The sequence below is a fragment of the Chrysemys picta genome, chromosome 3, assembly GCF_011386835.1.
Source record: "Chrysemys picta bellii isolate R12L10 chromosome 3, ASM1138683v2, whole genome shotgun sequence".
NCBI lineage: Eukaryota > Metazoa > Chordata > Testudines > Emydidae > Chrysemys > Chrysemys picta.
The window spans coordinates 199,145,774-199,163,584 of NC_088793.1; the positions used below are offsets into that span (position 1 = coordinate 199,145,774).

Below are 17,811 nucleotides of genomic sequence, written 5' to 3' on the forward strand. Positions count from 1 at the left end.
TGGTTCTTTAAAATCAAACCACTAAGAATTTATTGTGCTTGGAGGGGCCAGTGAGATTAGGATCTCCTTTACCGAAGAGATCCCAGGTCAAGCGGAAGCAAGACAGAAGTTAAGATGAGCAGAGAGTTCACCTCATTTTGTTCACTTGCCCGGGAATAAACATTCCTCCAAGAGCTAACTCTTACTTCTGCACTAGCAAAATGATCTGTAATAATGCCATCTGGTGAGAATAATATTACTCCCCTTTCTCAGAAAAAGAACAAGAAAACATGTTGTATATCTAGTTTCCATGGACTTGACATTTCTCTCTACTGAGTATTTCAGAACATCACTATTTAACATCTTATATTATTCCAGTATTAATTTCATTACAAAATGTTCATAGACTGAATCTCTCCTGTGCTTTTACAATACAATCAGCCCAGATAGCATACAACCGTGCTTGTCTGTCTCTTGGTTTCTTTGTGAATTTTGGGCTGCAAAACTTCAGGCATGGTCAAAGATGTTTGTAAAATGGTTAAGAAAACTGACATCTGGTCTGGAAATAGAGCATCTTGAGTTATAATCACAAAGGAAAAGGATTGATTTCCTGTGATGTGAGCAAATGTCCACAATTACAGCTGAACATTCCCCCAGTGTCCATCTGTACCAGGTAGGAATTCAGCATGCTTAATTTGGCTGCAACCGTGCCAGTGACTATTAGCATTCTGCATGCATACCCTCTCTCCTTCCTGGGGGAGAGAGAAGGCCCAGCAGCATTCCTATTACAATGCTTGAATTGGTGGATCTCATCTTTAATTCCTGCATTCACACAGCCGCTATCAACCCATCTCTGGCCCTCTATGTGTAGTTTTCTAATCCGATGTGCCTCTCTGTCACGTTCAGTCTCGGTGATCACGAACCCACAAACTTTGGACTTTTAAAAATCAAATCCTCCATAACAATTTTCTACCTATGGGATGTTACTGTGGAAATCATCACAGTTCTCAGCCTTTTCCATACTATCCACCTCCCATGTTACAAAAGAAACAAGCTTTGAGGTTCCCCCCATATTTAGCTGTAGAGACATGAAAGGTGGTGGTAACCCACCTGGACTTGCCAACAACCACCAGGTTCAAAAGCCATGTAGGGTGACCAGATGTCTTGATTTTATAGGGACAATCCCGATTTTTGGAGCTTTTTCTTACATAGACAACTATTACCCCCCACTCCGTCCCTATTTTTTCACACTTGCTATCTGGTCACCCTAAAGCCATGGCATTTATTAATGTTTTCCTTTTGACCAGTGTGACGTTATTGACATAAACTGGGACCGTATAGATCATTGTTGCAACCAAGGTCCTGTAGTGGCATGCAAATCTTGTATAAAGGGGGTCAAATGGGGCGTCTAGGACAAGGTTATGGTTTACTGGTTATGATTATGCTGTCTATATGTGTGTATCAGTTTTGTAGTCGAAGTTATGAAGTTATGAATATTGGCTCTATACTGTCTGTATGGCAAACTTATGCTATGCTTCTGGGTGACATCCCAGACAAGCTGAGATTAGCTCTGCCTAGCCTGCTTGATGGCCCATTAAGGACCATCAGCTATACAATGGACCCATTGAGAGAACGCCTTGTAACTCAGCAAAGTATGCAGGGACTGGCCCATGTGACTCCAGACTCCATTTTGCTGTAATTTTCCACAGTAAGAACAAAGAGGTGTTCTTACACCTGGAAAAGACTATATAAGGCTGATGCCTCATCTCCATCTTGTCTTCAATCCTGCTTCGTACCTCTGGAGGAACTTTGCTACAAGCTGAAGCTTTGAACAAAGGACTGAGGACCCATCCCAGCGGGGGATGTATTCCAGAGACTTGATTGGAACCTGCAGTTTATTCCATCGCTGCTGCAAGCCTGAACCAAGAACTTTGCCATTACTGTATGTAATTGATTCCATTTAACCAATTCTAACTCTCATCTCTATCTTTTTCCTTTTATGAATAAACCTTTAGATTTTAGATTCTAAAGGATTGGCAACAGCGTGATTTGTGGGTAAGATCCGATTTGTATATTGACCTGGGTCTGGGGCTTGGTCCTTTGGGATCAGGAGAACCTTTTTCTTTTACTGGGGTACTGGTTTTCATAACCATTTGTCCCCATAACGAGTGGCACTGGTGGTAATACTGGGAAACTGGAGTGTCTAAGGAGATTGCTTGTGAGACTTGCGGTTAGCCAGGGGGTGAGACTGAAGTCCTCCTAGTCTGGCTGGTTTGGTTTGCCTTAGAGGTGGAAAAAACCCCAGCCTTGGGCTGTAACTGCCCTATTTGAGCAATTTGTCCTGAGTTGGCACTCTCAGTTGGGTTCCGCCAGAACCGCATTGTCACAACCAGCCAGGACATTTTCCAGCAATGTGGACAAATGGGGTCTTGCTTAGTGGCACCCCGTAGTTCTGTCAGTTTCTGGTCCAACACAAGTAACCTGTTAGAGGAATTAATTAGTTCCTCAAATGACTCCTCCATCTTGTCCTGCCCTGCTCGAGACAATCTGCTTAAGATATCAGCAACTGATAATCCTTTCCTGGTCTGTGTTTAATTACAGCATTGCATTTCTCCATCATTCTTTTTAGCTTTGTGGGAACTGCCACAATTTATTTTTGCATGATTTGCCACCAAAGACATATGGTCAGACTCCTGTGTAACTCCCCCCTTGCACATACTGAGAGAAGTGTGCACAGCTGGACACCTCTTTTGCGATTTATGCATAGTGACTTGGACACATGAACCACTGGCTTCTCTTCTTGCAGTTCACCTCCCACCCCAAGTCCTAAATGGGATGCATCCATCTGAACTGGTAGAAATTTTTCAAACAAAAAGTTTGATCATTGAAAAATGGCCTCATTTTCCAAAATGAGAGTCCAAAATCACCATCATTTATTTTTTAACAAACTATATATGCTTTTTACCCAATATTTTTTCATAATTTTGTAAATTAAAAAATGCTATAAAACATTTGACTTTTTTGTTTGCCAAAACTCCCTTCTCCCACACCACTTATTCTAAATTTCAATGTTTTCAATTAAAATTATGAAAAGATATTGAAAAAAATGCTAAAAAAAATCATAAATGTCTTCTGTGAACCTTCCAAAATAAAAAGAACTTCAGAATTTTAATTTTTTTCATTGGTTTTTCATTGTTTGTCCAGCTCTGTTTACATCGTAGTACTTGAAACACTCTGGTCCGGCAACATCTATGGTCCGGCATGATTTTATTTTATGTTTTTTTATGCTTTATCTACTTATTTCCTTGTGCCAATACAGTAAAATTGTGTAACAACACTAACACTTTGTTATGAAGAGAGCCGGTAAGCCTTGGGTAGACGGCGTTGCAAGCGTTGTTCCGTTTATTCACCTCGGCGAGATATAAATAAAAAGAGACCTGCTCGATACATATTGACCTTCCATGATTTGGCAAATTCTCTGGTTTGGCATCGGTCAGGTGCTTAGGGTGCCAGACTAGAGAGGTTCAACCTCTATAGCAATGCACCTGCACCGTAGCTATGCCAACATAACTCTATAGCATAGATGGAGCCTACACTGACAGAAAGGGTAATTCTGTGGCTGTAGAAACACCAAGCGAGGAAGCATTCTTCCATTGCGTGGGGGTGTGGATTTTTCCCACCTGTGAACGACATAGCTATGATGACATAAAGATTTTACATTTTATTTTTCAGAAGTTTGAATATATCCATACTGACAGATTCAAATATAATGACAAAGAAAACGCAACAGGAGTATGGCTGTAACAATAACACAGTATGAAATATTCAGATATAAATACTCCTGCATGTTATGAAAAGTAATTCCCTAACAATGCCCACCAAAAGAAAAAAAGGGAGACACATCAGAAGCCCAGTCTACCTGGAGTCAGTTTGTAATGCTTTCATGAAAGACCAAGTGTCTTCATCGCTGGATCTTGTGCCTCTACAGATTAATGTCAGTTTTTCCATGAGCGTGGTGTTGGTTAGCACAGTTAGCCAATCAAACAATGTGGTGGTGGTGGTGGGGGGGGAAATAGCAGATTACTGTTTTCATAAAATGACTCTTTTGGCCACTATAAGTCCTGCAGCAATCTATTTCCTGGCATGACTCAAACAGGGTAGATCTTCTAGAATGCCCAAAACACAAACATGGGGGAAATCCTGACCCCAGTCTCCTTAGATAGAGCATCAAACACTTCCTTCCCAAATGTGGATATACTTTGACATTCAAAAATTATATGAGACAGGTTTGCATGGGGGCTGTCATATCTCTAACATTTTCTATGCGGGGTGAATCCAGCTGTATGCGAACACTCAGAAGTCCAGTAATATCTATTTAGAATTTTGTTCTGAAAGAAACGCAAAAACAGAGAACAGGATGTTCTGTGTATATTGTAAAAACAATGAGGAGTCCTTGTGGCACCTTAGAGACTAATAAATTTATTTGGGCATAAGCTTTCGTGGGCTAAAACCCACTTCATCAGATGCACTGAGTGAAAAATACAGTAGGCAGATACAAATATACAGCACATGAAAAAATGGGCATTGCCGTACCAAGTTGGGGGTCAGTGCTAACGAGGCCAATTCAATCAGGGTGGATGTGGCCTATTCCCAATAGTTGACAAGAAGGTGTGAGTACCAACAGAGTGAAAATTATTTTTTTGTAGTGACCCAGCCACTCCCAGTCTTTATTCAGGCCTAATTCACTCCATGCATCTGATGAAGTGGGTTCTAGCCCATGAAAGCTTATGCCCAAATAAATGTGTTAGTCTCTAAGGTGCCACAAGGACTCCTCATTGTTTTTGCTGTTACAGACTAACACGGCTACCACTCTGAAACCTATATATATTGTGTCAGACATTGTTCCACCCGTCAGAGGAAATGGAGATGGTTAGCTTCTTCTCCCATTTTATTTTATGGGATAGTCAATAGGATAAATCAAGGAGTTCAGCCATTTGCATATGTTACCCACAAAATGTTTCTGGGTAGCATACTTTTTAAGTTGCACTTCACGTTGGGTGTTATTTGTGGCCTGCCAACAATTCCGCAGCTCCTTCATAATTTTGAGTCAAAGCTTATTGTAGAAAGGACCTTGCTCTGTCAGCAGCTGGTATTTATCATGAAGATATGTGAAGGAGGCTAAAACTGTCTGTTCAATAATATCTTTAATGGTTAACATGCCCTTGGTTAGCCAGGTGGTTTTTGAGCTATTAGCAAATTTTAATCAGGTATTATTCCAATCAACCTAAATTTTAAGTGCAGACCAGACCTTGTTGTGCTGTGATCTTCCTTTTGGAGATCTCTCAGTGATGCTAAAACTCCTGCAAGACATGGTATAATCTCAACAGGGAAATCATCATCCTCAATATCTTTTCTTGCTCAGGGTGGTACTCTGGTGGCTGCATCTCAAGTGTCTATTGCTATTTTTGCAGAATAGGGCTTGGTATCCTCATATGGGAGAATGTGACCAAAATACCTTCCTGAAATTGCAATATTCTTTTTAATGGTATCATCGGATGGCTCTAAATAATGCTAGATTCACATCCCCTGTGTTTTTTTGCTTCCAATGAAAGTTCTAGTGAATAAGTTTGCTGGCAGGTATGTTTGTAGAAACAGCAAATTATAAGTGACCATTGGAGGATATTCCTGGAAAGCAAATTTGGAATTTGTAATGGTAAACAATTCCACCCATGGTCTTAATGCCCCCTGGCATTAGTGCATGGCATTGCAGGGGGGGTTGCCGCTAACACTCCCTGCTGATTGCTTTTTTGGCCTCTGATGGCCTGTTTCTGTCCATGAGTTAGTCCTCAAGCTAAGTTACGTGTAGTTCTAACCCCCTTCCAGGTAACAGAAGTCCAACCAAAAGTTCACACAAATAAACGGGTCTTTCACCGCCTTGGGCTCCTCTTCAGCCCGCTCTACGGGCTCAGTTCCCAGCCCCTTCTGGGCTCTGGGATAGACCCCTGACTCCCAGGCTCCTTCCCTGGAGTGCCTCACTGTCTCAGCCCCACTTCCACATCCTACTCCAGGGTCTTCCACAGGAATCCAGGCACCTCCCTGGGGTTCCTCATCAGCTTCCTTCTGTGTTCTCGTAAGCCTTTTTTATTAAGAGGCCCAGGTCTTCACCATACTAACACCTGACCTCCTTAGTCCATCCTCATCAGGCAAGGGGCTGATTGAACTGTGCTGGGGTAGCCCCAGGCCTCTGGCCCCTAAAAGGGGCAGGCCACTCTGTTACAGTAACAATGAGCTTTTGCACCAGGAACCTGATTCTAAGAGTTACTGTCATCCAATCAGGGAACCGAAACGTGTCATGTGACTTTCATGTACTATTAAAAGTAGGCAACACAGCTCAAATTTTGAATATGTGCAATGAACAATCTGAGGACCAAAAATTATTTGCAGAAATTACACAGCAAATAACTTTGACTAACAAGTAAGTCTGAGAAAATCATGATCTGGTGGCAGGCAATTCATGAACCAGAATAGAAGGGAAAATTCACCACATAAACGTTTCAGTGCTAATCATTCTCCCACTTCGACAGCTGAGTCATGCTTTAAGTAGCTCTCTTCAGATGGTCATGTGGTTACTGAGTCGCTGATTAGCAAATTGGCTAACCCACCCCCTGCTTAATACTTCTTCTTAACAGCTGATTAATCAGGAGTGATTCATTCATATTCAGCCATTTCAGAATGATATCCTGAGCAAATTCTCACTCACATGAAAGCAGGAATCCTGGCTTCACTGAAGTCAATGGCAACCCCCCATTGACTTCAACTGAGTCAGGCTTTCACCTGAAGTGTGTAATCAAACTTTTTTTTCTGTCTCCTTCAGGCCAATATGTGTACATAGCTACAAAGAGTCCTGTGGCACCTTATAGACTAACAGACGTATTGGAGCATGAGCTTTCGTGGGTGAATACCCACTTCATCAGACACATGTCATATATGGACATATTTATGCATTTTGGGGGGCCAGATCTCAGCTGGTGTTAACCAGGATAGCTCCATTGACTTCAGCGATTTTGCACTGATGTGTGCCGGTACTGAGGATCTGGCCCTTTGTGGGTGATTGTGAGTATATGTGTAGAATTATTCTCAATGCACTCATAATTACTCCTTTTACAATACACATCCCAGGTACACACTGAGCTTTCTTTATAAAGGAGGAGCAATTCCACAGCCTGTCTTTTGTTCTTGCATCTTGAGCTAAAACTGCTAAAACTGCCCGTTTTTCCTTTTCTTCTGTCAATTTTTTTTGTAAACTAAATGGGCCAGATCCTCAGCTGGTCTAAATTGACATAGCTCCTTTGATGCAATGTAACTACACTGAATTACGCCACCTGAGGAGCTGGCCCTAAATACCGAGTCATAATGACAAAATATCTACCACTTTTTTTCAAATTGTGTGTGTATGGTCTGACAAGTTTCAGAGTAACAGCCGTGTTAGTCTGTATCCGCAAAAAGAAGAACAGGAGTACTTGTGGCACCTTAGAGACTAACAAATTTATTAGAGCATAAGCTTTCGTGGACTACAGCCCGAAGAAGTGGGCTGTAGTCCACGAAAGCTTATGCTCTAATAAATTTGTTAGTCTCTAAGGTGCCACAAGTACTCCTGTTCTTCTTTTTATGGTCTGACAGTGTGCCAGCCCAGCAGCCTATCTCACCAACATTTGGAGGCAGTCACCTGGCTGTGAGATCAGACTTGGAAATATACCTCTGGCTGATGGAAAATGGGTACAATTTGTTCCTGGTCTTCCAACCGTCAAAGCCCACTGCCTGAGCAAAATTCAAGTTCTCTTGGCACATGTGCATAGGTATTTTGACTGAGACAAGGTATATGATGCTGGGTGTCACCATGGAGGGGAAAAAGAACATCCATTATCTCTTATAGATAGGAGTAAACCTATTATACAAATATCATCCATTTTATTATAAGTAACATATAGTACTTCAATCCTGGTTGTTACTATAAAGCCAGATTCTAATACCCTTACTCATATTAGGTGGCATTTAACTCCACAGGTAACACCACTCATTAACTACTCAATGGAGATACTATTAAATGTGAATAAAGTCATCATAATCTGACCCATAATGATTATGGTGAGCCATCTAGTTACTATTAGAGTGGGTCAAAATTTTAAAACTCAACTAAATGTTTGAAAATACTGCCTTGACAAAAATCTAAATGTTTTGCCAAACTATTTGTTTCTTCAAAATGTTTCCATTTTGATAAAAATACAAAATGAAAAAAAATTAGTCTTTTTCTTGTTTCCCCTTTTTCCATTGCAAAATAAATGACAAGAGTTCTCCCATTCCCCACTTTCTCTCACTTTTATTTATTTTTTTTCCACTGAAAACAAGACAAACAAGTAAAAACGGAGAGAGAGAATACTGTTTTTCCCACCAAAATGAAATGTTTTGGAAATTTTGAGGAAAAAAAGAAAAAATCTTTTTGCATTGAAAAATGAACAATTTCATGAAAAAAAATTGAATGCATTTTTTTTAATTGGTCATGAAATATTTACCTTTTTCCAGCCAACTCTAATTACTGCTAATCAATTGCTCTTGATTCTCAGCGCTGCTGTGAGATTAATTCTTAATGAGACAACTTACTAACAGGTTTGGAGCAAACTGCAAGCATCCCAGGCCTTTCTTCCTTATCACAGCTGACTGGAACTTAAAGGCTGCAAAGGAACCTGCATTGGAAGATTGTTTACAGCTACAGATTAAGGACCATAACTGTCAATCCCTTCCGACTTGGAATGTTGCCAAGCCCGCTCACAGTAAGCGGATTTTGGCTTCTTTCTTTGTGTAATTGCTCTATTGTGCCTATATTTGCTTGTTGATTGTTTGGGGGCGTTTCCCAGGGGCGGGGCTTCTGCTTTTTTTTTTTAATTTCCCGCCGGAGAGCATGATTGTGCAATCCTCTTCTCTGCGCATGAGCACATTGCTAATAAAAAGCTTACAAGCCTGCTTTGGGTTTGATTTTTCCTTTCGCTTGCGGGTCATTGCGTTGCTTACTTCAGCCATGTGGGACTGTGGCATTAGGTAGGGGGGCTGGTTTGTGGTTTGGGTGTTCCAGGGCGGTTTGTGGTTTGGATTACAGGGAGGGAAGGAGTAGCACTGCTACGCAGTTAGTCACACAAATAGTTTTTAACAGCCTGGAAGTCAGAGTCACAAGGTCGCTACTAAACATAACCTTTCAAATAGCTATCATCTTCTCTAATGGAACTACACTGTGAGTGACTGCTTATCAGCGCAGCTTTATGTGATCACTTCTATTATATGCACTTTTTAGTCTCTTTTTCATTTTGTATCATGGTTTCCACTGAAGCAACACTTTAATTCAAAGCCTTTTCCCAAAACACGTCCAGGATTCTGTACAGATATCTACATATGCATCCTTTGAAATATAATTCTTTTTCCATATTTGGTCCCAGCTCATTTGCTTTTTCAGCTAAAGAAAAAGTCCAATTTTTCCCTTGTGACAATTACAAATGGTGACTTGCTTTGATTTCCCGACTGCGAGCTGCATGGGAAATGTGCATTTCCAAGGAATAGATGGCAATATTTACCACTTCACTCACCGGTTTCAATCTCTCTGTTTAAGAAACAACTACGCTGCTATTATACAATGGTTGTACTCTGCAAACATTGGCTTCCTGCAGACATCCATGTATATGTAGGTTGGTTCTAGCTGTGCCAAAAACTAATGGCACCAGAGGCTAATTCACAGATTGGAAACTTGATGTCATGCAGACGTGTAGCTGTATTTTGTTTAAAGCTGCCAACTATGCTGTTGTTTATGCCTGTAGGCATAGTCCTGAGCAAGGGGTGATCTATACTCTGCACCATCCCACAAGTAGCCTAGTGCTTCGGAGACACCCGTGAGAGTCTTCTCATTATACTAACAAACCCATCTGGTTGGGTAGAAGCAACACACAGTGACTTTGTTCACACATGTTAGTAAGGATATAAGAATATCAAAAGTCAAACGGGCAAGCAAAACCCAAAATTCTATTTCAGGCAAATATACAGGCCTGAATGCTATATTACCATCACTAACAGAGCAGCGGGGAATCTTTGTGTTGATAGGATGCATAGCCCTGTGGAGATCATGTTTAGCAGAAAGGCCTTGGGACTCTGCCTTGTAGGCTCTGTAAGGTTTAGGGCTCAGGAAGAGAAATTCTGGAAGTTTACAAGCATCTGTCCAATTAGGACTCTTTTGTGGGTCAATGCACTGGCCAGTTTAGGAAGCAGTCTCAAGGGATGTCAGATTCATCCTACCAGGCCACAAAAATGCTTTGCAAAGTTAATTGCCTAACGCCCAAAACAACACTCCCTGAAATCAACGGGAATCCTTCTATTGACATCAGTGGGATTTGGACCACACCCCTGTGAAGAGAGAGCAGATATTTTTAGGAATCTGGCTGAATAATGGTGACCCCAGATTATGATGCTGAGCTAAAGTAGAGGACTCTGATTAAACCAGAATTGAAGCTAAAATCAGACCCAGTGGGAGAGAGCCCTGTACACCCTAATAGATTAATACCTTTTAGAGGCTCCATAGCCAGAAATTCAAGTACTAAAGACTTTTACTAAGCATACATAGCACCTAATTTTTTGGAACAATATCAGTTTCCTAAAGCAAATCATCCTGGGCCCTATTAGAATAATATTAATTGTAGGGTATAGTGTTGCAACGTCAGTGAACAGGCTGGATTATTGTAATCTAGTGCCCTGGAATCTCCCTGAACAAGGCACTCAGGACATGTACCAAAACCAGGAAACGAGGAGACGATTGTATGGGCAGTGGATGGAAGAAAAAAGAAAAAAAAAAACGAGCAAAGGGAATGTGATGGTTGCTCTGAACAAGAGTCACAACCACCTGCTTTCATTGGAATAGGACACCACGACCAAGGAATGCAACAGCTAAATTTGGAAGGAAAGAACTATTGCACAGCCAAAACATTGGACATCTCTGACTCAGACAAGAGAAAGTACTTCATGTTATCAGTAAAAATGTTCTCTGGTAATAGTGACATTGGTGTGTTCCTCAGTGAATGGATCAAAGTAATCTCCAAACCTTCTAAAACGAAACAATCACTGAAAAATGTAGACTTATGTATTGCATCAGGGACAAAAGTGGCACTATTTAATAGACTTCAATCCCGAACAGGTAGCACCAGATACTTGCACATAGAGGGAGAGGAATTTGCAGGGAGAGATGGCTCCATTCATTACGGACAGACTGTCAAACTTGAGCATTCAGATACTGGCATGGCATTCTCAAGACTGATTATTTGAAAAATGGATAAAGAGACAGCGTTACTGGAGGCAGATGATCCAGCATCGCAGCTCCATAAATATGTATTCTACCTTAAAGATACAGCAAGGATGTACTTGTGCCTTTCCCAGGAGAAAATAATCCAGTTTCATGGCGATGTTGGCAATGGGGATCAAACCTAGGACCTCTGGAGCTAAATGTCACATCTCTCTTAGCCAAGGCTGTAGCAGGCTAATCAATTTCTAGGGGATGTGCCACTCCAAGCAAGCAGGGGTTACCTATAAAAATCAAGTTGATATATCTACCTTATCAGACCTTAAGTACCGTTTCTTGCAAGCATCATCCTTACGGAACTCCCCGTGAAGTCCATGGGAGTTCTGAGTGGCAGACAGATTACAGACTTAGGTCCAAAAAAGGAGGTTTGGGAAAATTTCCCTGGAATATTTCTGCTAGAAATGGAACATGCACACACCAAACGGCAGGATAGCCTCAGCCTCCAAATGTGCGGATCCAACTGATTGCATCTGCCAAAATGGGCATGCACCGATTTGGGTCTGCACATAGTCACATGCAAAAGCAAACTAGATAGGTGGGCTTCCAGCTGTTCATTCTGCATGTCCAGATCCAGGTTTTGGGGCTCCAAATGAGATGCATGTCTAATTTTGCATGCAAAGCAATGGGCAAACCAATTCAGAGGTGGGTTTGGTGTTGGCTAAAATTTTGGCTACATTTTTTTTACTCAGGATATATGGTAAATTAGTCTAGAAGGGAAAAAGGCCAGAATGAATAATAATAAAAAAAATACCTACCAAGCAAAACAATATACACAATTTAACCACAGTAACCTAGGAAGTTTGTAACCCAAACACTATTCCTTATTTAAACCTAGGTCCAAGAGTAATTGAACCACAGAAACCAGGTTGCTAGCAACCAATGAAACACTAGCCATTTAGAAACGATATACATAACATACAACTAGTAATTGTCATCGCACATGCATTGTATGTTGCGGGACCAATTAGCATGTAAAGATACAGTCAACACAAGAAGATTTCTTTGTCCTTGTCTCTTGCTGTTTACAATCTGGATGCCTTGCTAGATGATTGGGAGATGAACAATAAGACTCTGAGGTGGGATTTTCAGAATTTCTCAGTACTGACCCGGGTGGCATGGATCAGCATTGGCATCGTACTCCCCATCAGTACCTGGGCTGGGATGGAGAAGCTAATGATCCAACCAGCAGACCAAATTTGGTGATGAATCCTGATCACTTGCCACCTGAGACACATTGTGCATACGCTAAGAAGTGCTGGCCTAACTCTGCTCCTGTTAAAGCCAATGGGAATTTGATTGCAATGGAAGCGGAGTTAGATCGATACCGAGTGCTTTGAAAATCTTGCCTTTAATCACTATAGCAGAAACATTCTGCCCATGTTTTCTCTCTCAGTCCCATGGTGCTGTGCAGTGAGATGTCTTCTGGCTGTTTCTCTCGGTTAAAGAGAGAGCTTCTGAGAGCTACTTTTTTTTGTAGGAGAACTGGGCAATACAAGAAAAGCCTCAGGAGGACATTTTGAGAAACAGCAAAGAATAACAGGACTCTAGAATCAACTTGGTAAGGAAGAATGTAATGATCAAGGTAATGGATGGTGCAGAGAAGAGCAGTGGGGTTCAATAGAGCATAGGAGTGGATCTGAAGCAGAAATGAAAGGTAACATGGAAGAATGAATTCTGGGACAGCCACAGAGGTCAGTGCCTAATCCATGGAACAAAGGAACCATGACAAGAGGATCTTCTGTATGTGAGAAATGAGCAGAGAGGATGTCAGAGAGAAATAGACTAATCAAGACAGAAGGGGAATGAATTGCTGAGGTCCAGTAAGTTAGAGGAGAGAGCCAGTACATCAAACATCTAGCCAAGAGAGAAGGAAAGTCCAGTAGCTGGCTCTCAAATAGGACATGCAAGTCCACCATCTACCAGTTGAGGTGGAAGGTGTGACTTGGCATAAGGAGTCTATTTTGAAAAGATCAGGAGAATACTTTTTCTAATCATCTGAAAAGGAGCAGCATCAAAAAAACAGCTTCATTTCCTCCTCCAGAGGTAATTTTTTTAAAAAAAGTCTAGACTACCAAATGCCATTTCCACCTCCCACAGTCAATGTCCAAGATGCAAGATTCTCTAATGTAGGTAACAAGTTTATTAAAATTACAAATAATATCATGGCATGTACAATGTAACACAATTAACTGTAACCCATGATGACATTTTTATGGACTTTTAAATCTATGGGTAAAACAGGAAGGCAGGGGTCATACCCAACCAAACCAAACCCAACCCAAAGAATGACTGCAATTCATAGAACTAACAGAGCTGAGCCAATTCGTCACCAGACTCACTTGGTTGTACAGTGTCCCCCCACTTGCTACCCTTCACCTGCTTATGTCTTTACACGTAAGGCCCTCAGGGCAGGGACTGTCTTTTCTAGAACGCACCAAACACAATGGGGCCCCTGAGCCTAATTGGAACCGTTGGGTGCTACTACAACATCAGTGTTTACTACTATCACAGTGATGTGGTCTGGAGAAACGAGTACAGGGTTGAGATTCAGGCAGTCCTGAGTTGTACTACTGATTCTGCCACTTAAACACTCTATGGCCCTGGCAAGTCACTTCACCTCTCTGTCTCAGTTTCCCTATCTGTAAAATAGGGGCAATCCTAGTAACCTACCCACCTCACAGGGCTGCTGGAAGGATTAGTTGGTTAATGTCTGTACAGTGCTTTGATCATATAAAAATGCAGAGTATTATTATTTAAATTTCTCCCCTTGGATCCACGAGTCCTTCTCTTCTTATGTGTGTGGCTCCCTCACTGACATCAGTAGGGGTAAAGCACTGTGGAAGAGAGAGTAGCTTTTTGCTTTACATTTTCAAGAAACAAAAAGGCTACAGAGCTGATGCCCTCTGAGAACCTGAAATGCCACTAGCCTGTTCAATAACTACCATCTGCCAGGCTGCTTAATATACCAGCATTAAATGCCCCAGGGGCTAATCTGGCCATTTCGGTACTACAGTAATGGACATTCACTTCACTGTCCATGCAGCCCTTTTGCATTCTTAGTCATTAACCTGTTAAATAGTAGCGTTATCACATTCAGCAAATGATTCTCAGAACAGATGCATGACCTGTGAAAGTTAGCTACCTGCTCCCAGAACAACAACCTCATAGTATTAAGAACAGTCAATCCTTGAGAAACAAACGACTAGAAGATCTGATGACTGAAAAATCCCCTGCTAATAAAGAAAATAACTTTAAAGAGGCACCAAGCTGTCCCTACTGTGTTATGTTAAAGAAGTTGTCTATATAGCATTTTAAATTATACTCAACACATTCTCAAAGCCTTAAGGGGTTTTTTTTCCCACTGTCTTTTCCCTGATGTACTCATCTCAAAAATGTACTAAACTGACAGGCCTCCACAACAAAAGCTACCACATCTGAGAGCCATCCAATCTGGCTTTAAAACACCCTCTTATGATAGGAGACAGAAATGTTTTTCAGCCAGGGCAGAAATGGGTGGCAGAACCCAAGAAAATGTTTCTTAATGCTAAAGAGACAAGGTGGGTGAGGTGATATCTTTCATCGGACCAACTTCTTAATGCTAAAGATTTTAAAAAGAAGAACAGGAGTACTTGTGGCACCTTAGAGACTAACAAATTTATTAGAGCATAAGCTTTCGTGGACTACAGCCCACTTCTTCGGATGCTGTAGTCCACGAAAGCTTATGCTCTAATAAATTTGTTAGTCTCTAAGGTGCCACAAGTACTCCTGTTCTTCTTTTTGTGGATACAGACTAACACGGCTGTTACTCTGAAAGATTTTAAAGAAATCCATGAAAAGGCTGTGCAGAGACAATGTGTATATTTCAATCATTTTCATACAGGCGAGCAAATAGTGGAAATGTTTTCTGGTGGATATTTGCTGCAATTCAATAGTGGATTTTGATTTGTGTTCACACACCTTTTAGGTTTGCTTTCTGAGAGCCTTCAAGCATTGGCGTGTCATGTGTATGAATACTTGCACAAAGCAAATGTTAAGCTCAAATGCTCACAGAAAGAAAATTTCAACTTGTATATTCAACTGCAGTGTTCTCAATTTGGAATTTGCACTGTCAGTTAGTCAGGGCTGGATCCGTAGGTCCTGATTCTTTCTTACACACATGGGTTTAACACCACTATAACTCCATTTACATTAGTGGCATTACTCCTGATATATACCAGAGTGAGATCAGAATCAGACCTATACATGTTTCATCCTATTTTTCCCTTCCCCCATTAGTTTTTCCTGATGCTACCATAAATATAATACATTCCTAGCAATGTTTAATAAAAGTACTTCGTCTTGCTATTGCACCTTCCTTCCAACATTTTTAAAAGTGGCTAAATATTCTGGGTGTCTCAACTTTTGGGTGCCCAACTTGAGACAATTTAAAGGGGCCAGATTTTAAGAGCACATGTATGCTGCACTTTCTGAAAATCAGTCCCCTTTAAAATGTCCCAGGTAGGGTGCCAAAAAGTGAGGCACCCAAAACAAAATCACTTTTTGAACATGTAGGCCATTATTCTCATTTTTACGGATGAGGGAAATGAGACTCAGAGAGTCAAAGTAACTTGTCCAAGGTCACACACATCTAACATGTGGCAGACCCAGGTCTGACTTTAGATTTCCTGATTGCCAGTCTTATGCTTTAATCACTAGACTAGGGTTCCTATGACAAAATAGTTGGTACACATGGGCCCAAATTTATATTAATAGCAATTTTGTTGCTTGCTTTTCCTTCAAGAACAAACTATTGCAAAGAGAGATGTTTGTGTCTAATAAATTAAGAATAAAATTTCACTGTTCACATGATTTGTAATATAGTGGATAGTCCAAGAACCAAACTCTGAGCTTTAAGAGATGTAGGGTATATAAGCACTCTCACCAGCTGATCAATTTCAATGCCCTGCTTTCTGAAGAAAGGAACTTATCCTATTTGCCTTTGAAGTAATAGGCAAAATTCTTACCGACAGGAATGAAAGCAGGATTGGACCTAAAATATTAATACTGACAAAAAACAAGGCAAAGCACAATACAAATTAATCCTGTAGATGCAACTAAAACATTTTTCAGGAATCAGTTTGCAGTAGCTTTCCTTTAAAAGAGGTTAATTATATGAGCAACATTTGCATATGATGTATCTTAACCCTTGAGTCTGTTAGGATACACATGGTATATAGCAAGTAAAAGGGCACGTATTTGTTTAATTTACAGTAGAAATCCATAACGTTCATTTTTTTTTTGTTTTAAAACATCCATCTATGAACAGTCATTCCGTTTTTGACAGATCAGTTCTGTTGTTCAAATAGATTTCTACTGTAGGTCGAGCAAACACATATTATAAGCAGAGCGATAAATTGGCATGTGTACTGGCATCATTATAAACTGTGATTTCCTTGGGGGAAAAAATTAAAACAAGCAATTCACCTATTCTACAACTGGTTGATTTATTTGTATGAGAACAAATGAAATGACCTGTTTGGGTACACTCAGATCACAACCCAGAGAAACATTCCCCAGAATTTCTTCTGATTTAAAAGTATTTCAGATCCACAAACATTATAAAGAATGCCAGCAGATGAAACTGTATAATACTGAGATCCTTGAAAATACATCCCACTGTGATATATATGTGCCTGATCCAAAGCCCATTGAAGCCCGCGGGTGTGTTTCTGTTGACTTCTGTGGGCTTTGGGTCAGACTCTGAGATAACTGAGATAACAGACACTCCGCACTTTGCAGAATCAGGCTATTATGGTATTAGAGTAAAGCAATCAGCATAGAATTACAAATATGTCCTAGCAAATGCTCTGTAGCATACTGGTAAAATATATGCAGTGCTTCTGTACTGTTTTTTAGCAGTAATATGCACCTCCCTGTTAATTGGTAGGTTTTTGCGCAAGAAATGGCAAATCGTGCATTAATGTCAAAAATCGCATATGTGAAACGTCCTTCTGTAATCACGGGCTAGCAAACACATTTTTGTTATTAGCAATTACACAGAACTATGATAATTATAATATTGCCTCTACCAGTATATTTAGGGCACCATAATTTTGCCATATTAAAAACAGAAGGAAAACTATAATTATAAAAAAAATACATATAAAATATCAGTTCCCTTGCTTCCTGTTAGAAATGTATTCAATGATACATTTTTTCTACTTTAGCCCACCAACAGCTGAGTCACGCTGCTGGTAGAATGAGAAATGGTGGGTGCTAAAGGGTTAAATGTATTTTTTTTTTAAAGATCCGGTAATGTGGCAGTGATATGGGTTGTCATTTAGAAGATATTTGTCAAATCTCCTTGATAAAGAAAAATGGCAAAACTGAAGAATTAGACAGGACTAATAAACTGACATGGAAAGTCAACATAAGGAATCAAAATGCATTACCCTTTCTAGAGGAAC

At 40.5% G+C, this 17,811-nt stretch overlaps 1 protein-coding gene and 1 pseudogene across 2 annotated transcripts in view; one reads left to right on the plus strand and one right to left on the minus strand.

Moving 5' to 3' along the window:
* Nucleotides 1-17,811, minus strand: part of SNAP25 (synaptosome associated protein 25) — a 99,737-nt gene that overhangs the window by 72,842 nt on the left and 9,084 nt on the right. The gene's annotated exons all lie outside the window — the stretch shown is intronic.
* Nucleotides 6,264-11,583, plus strand: LOC101951480 (recombining binding protein suppressor of hairless-like; annotated as a pseudogene).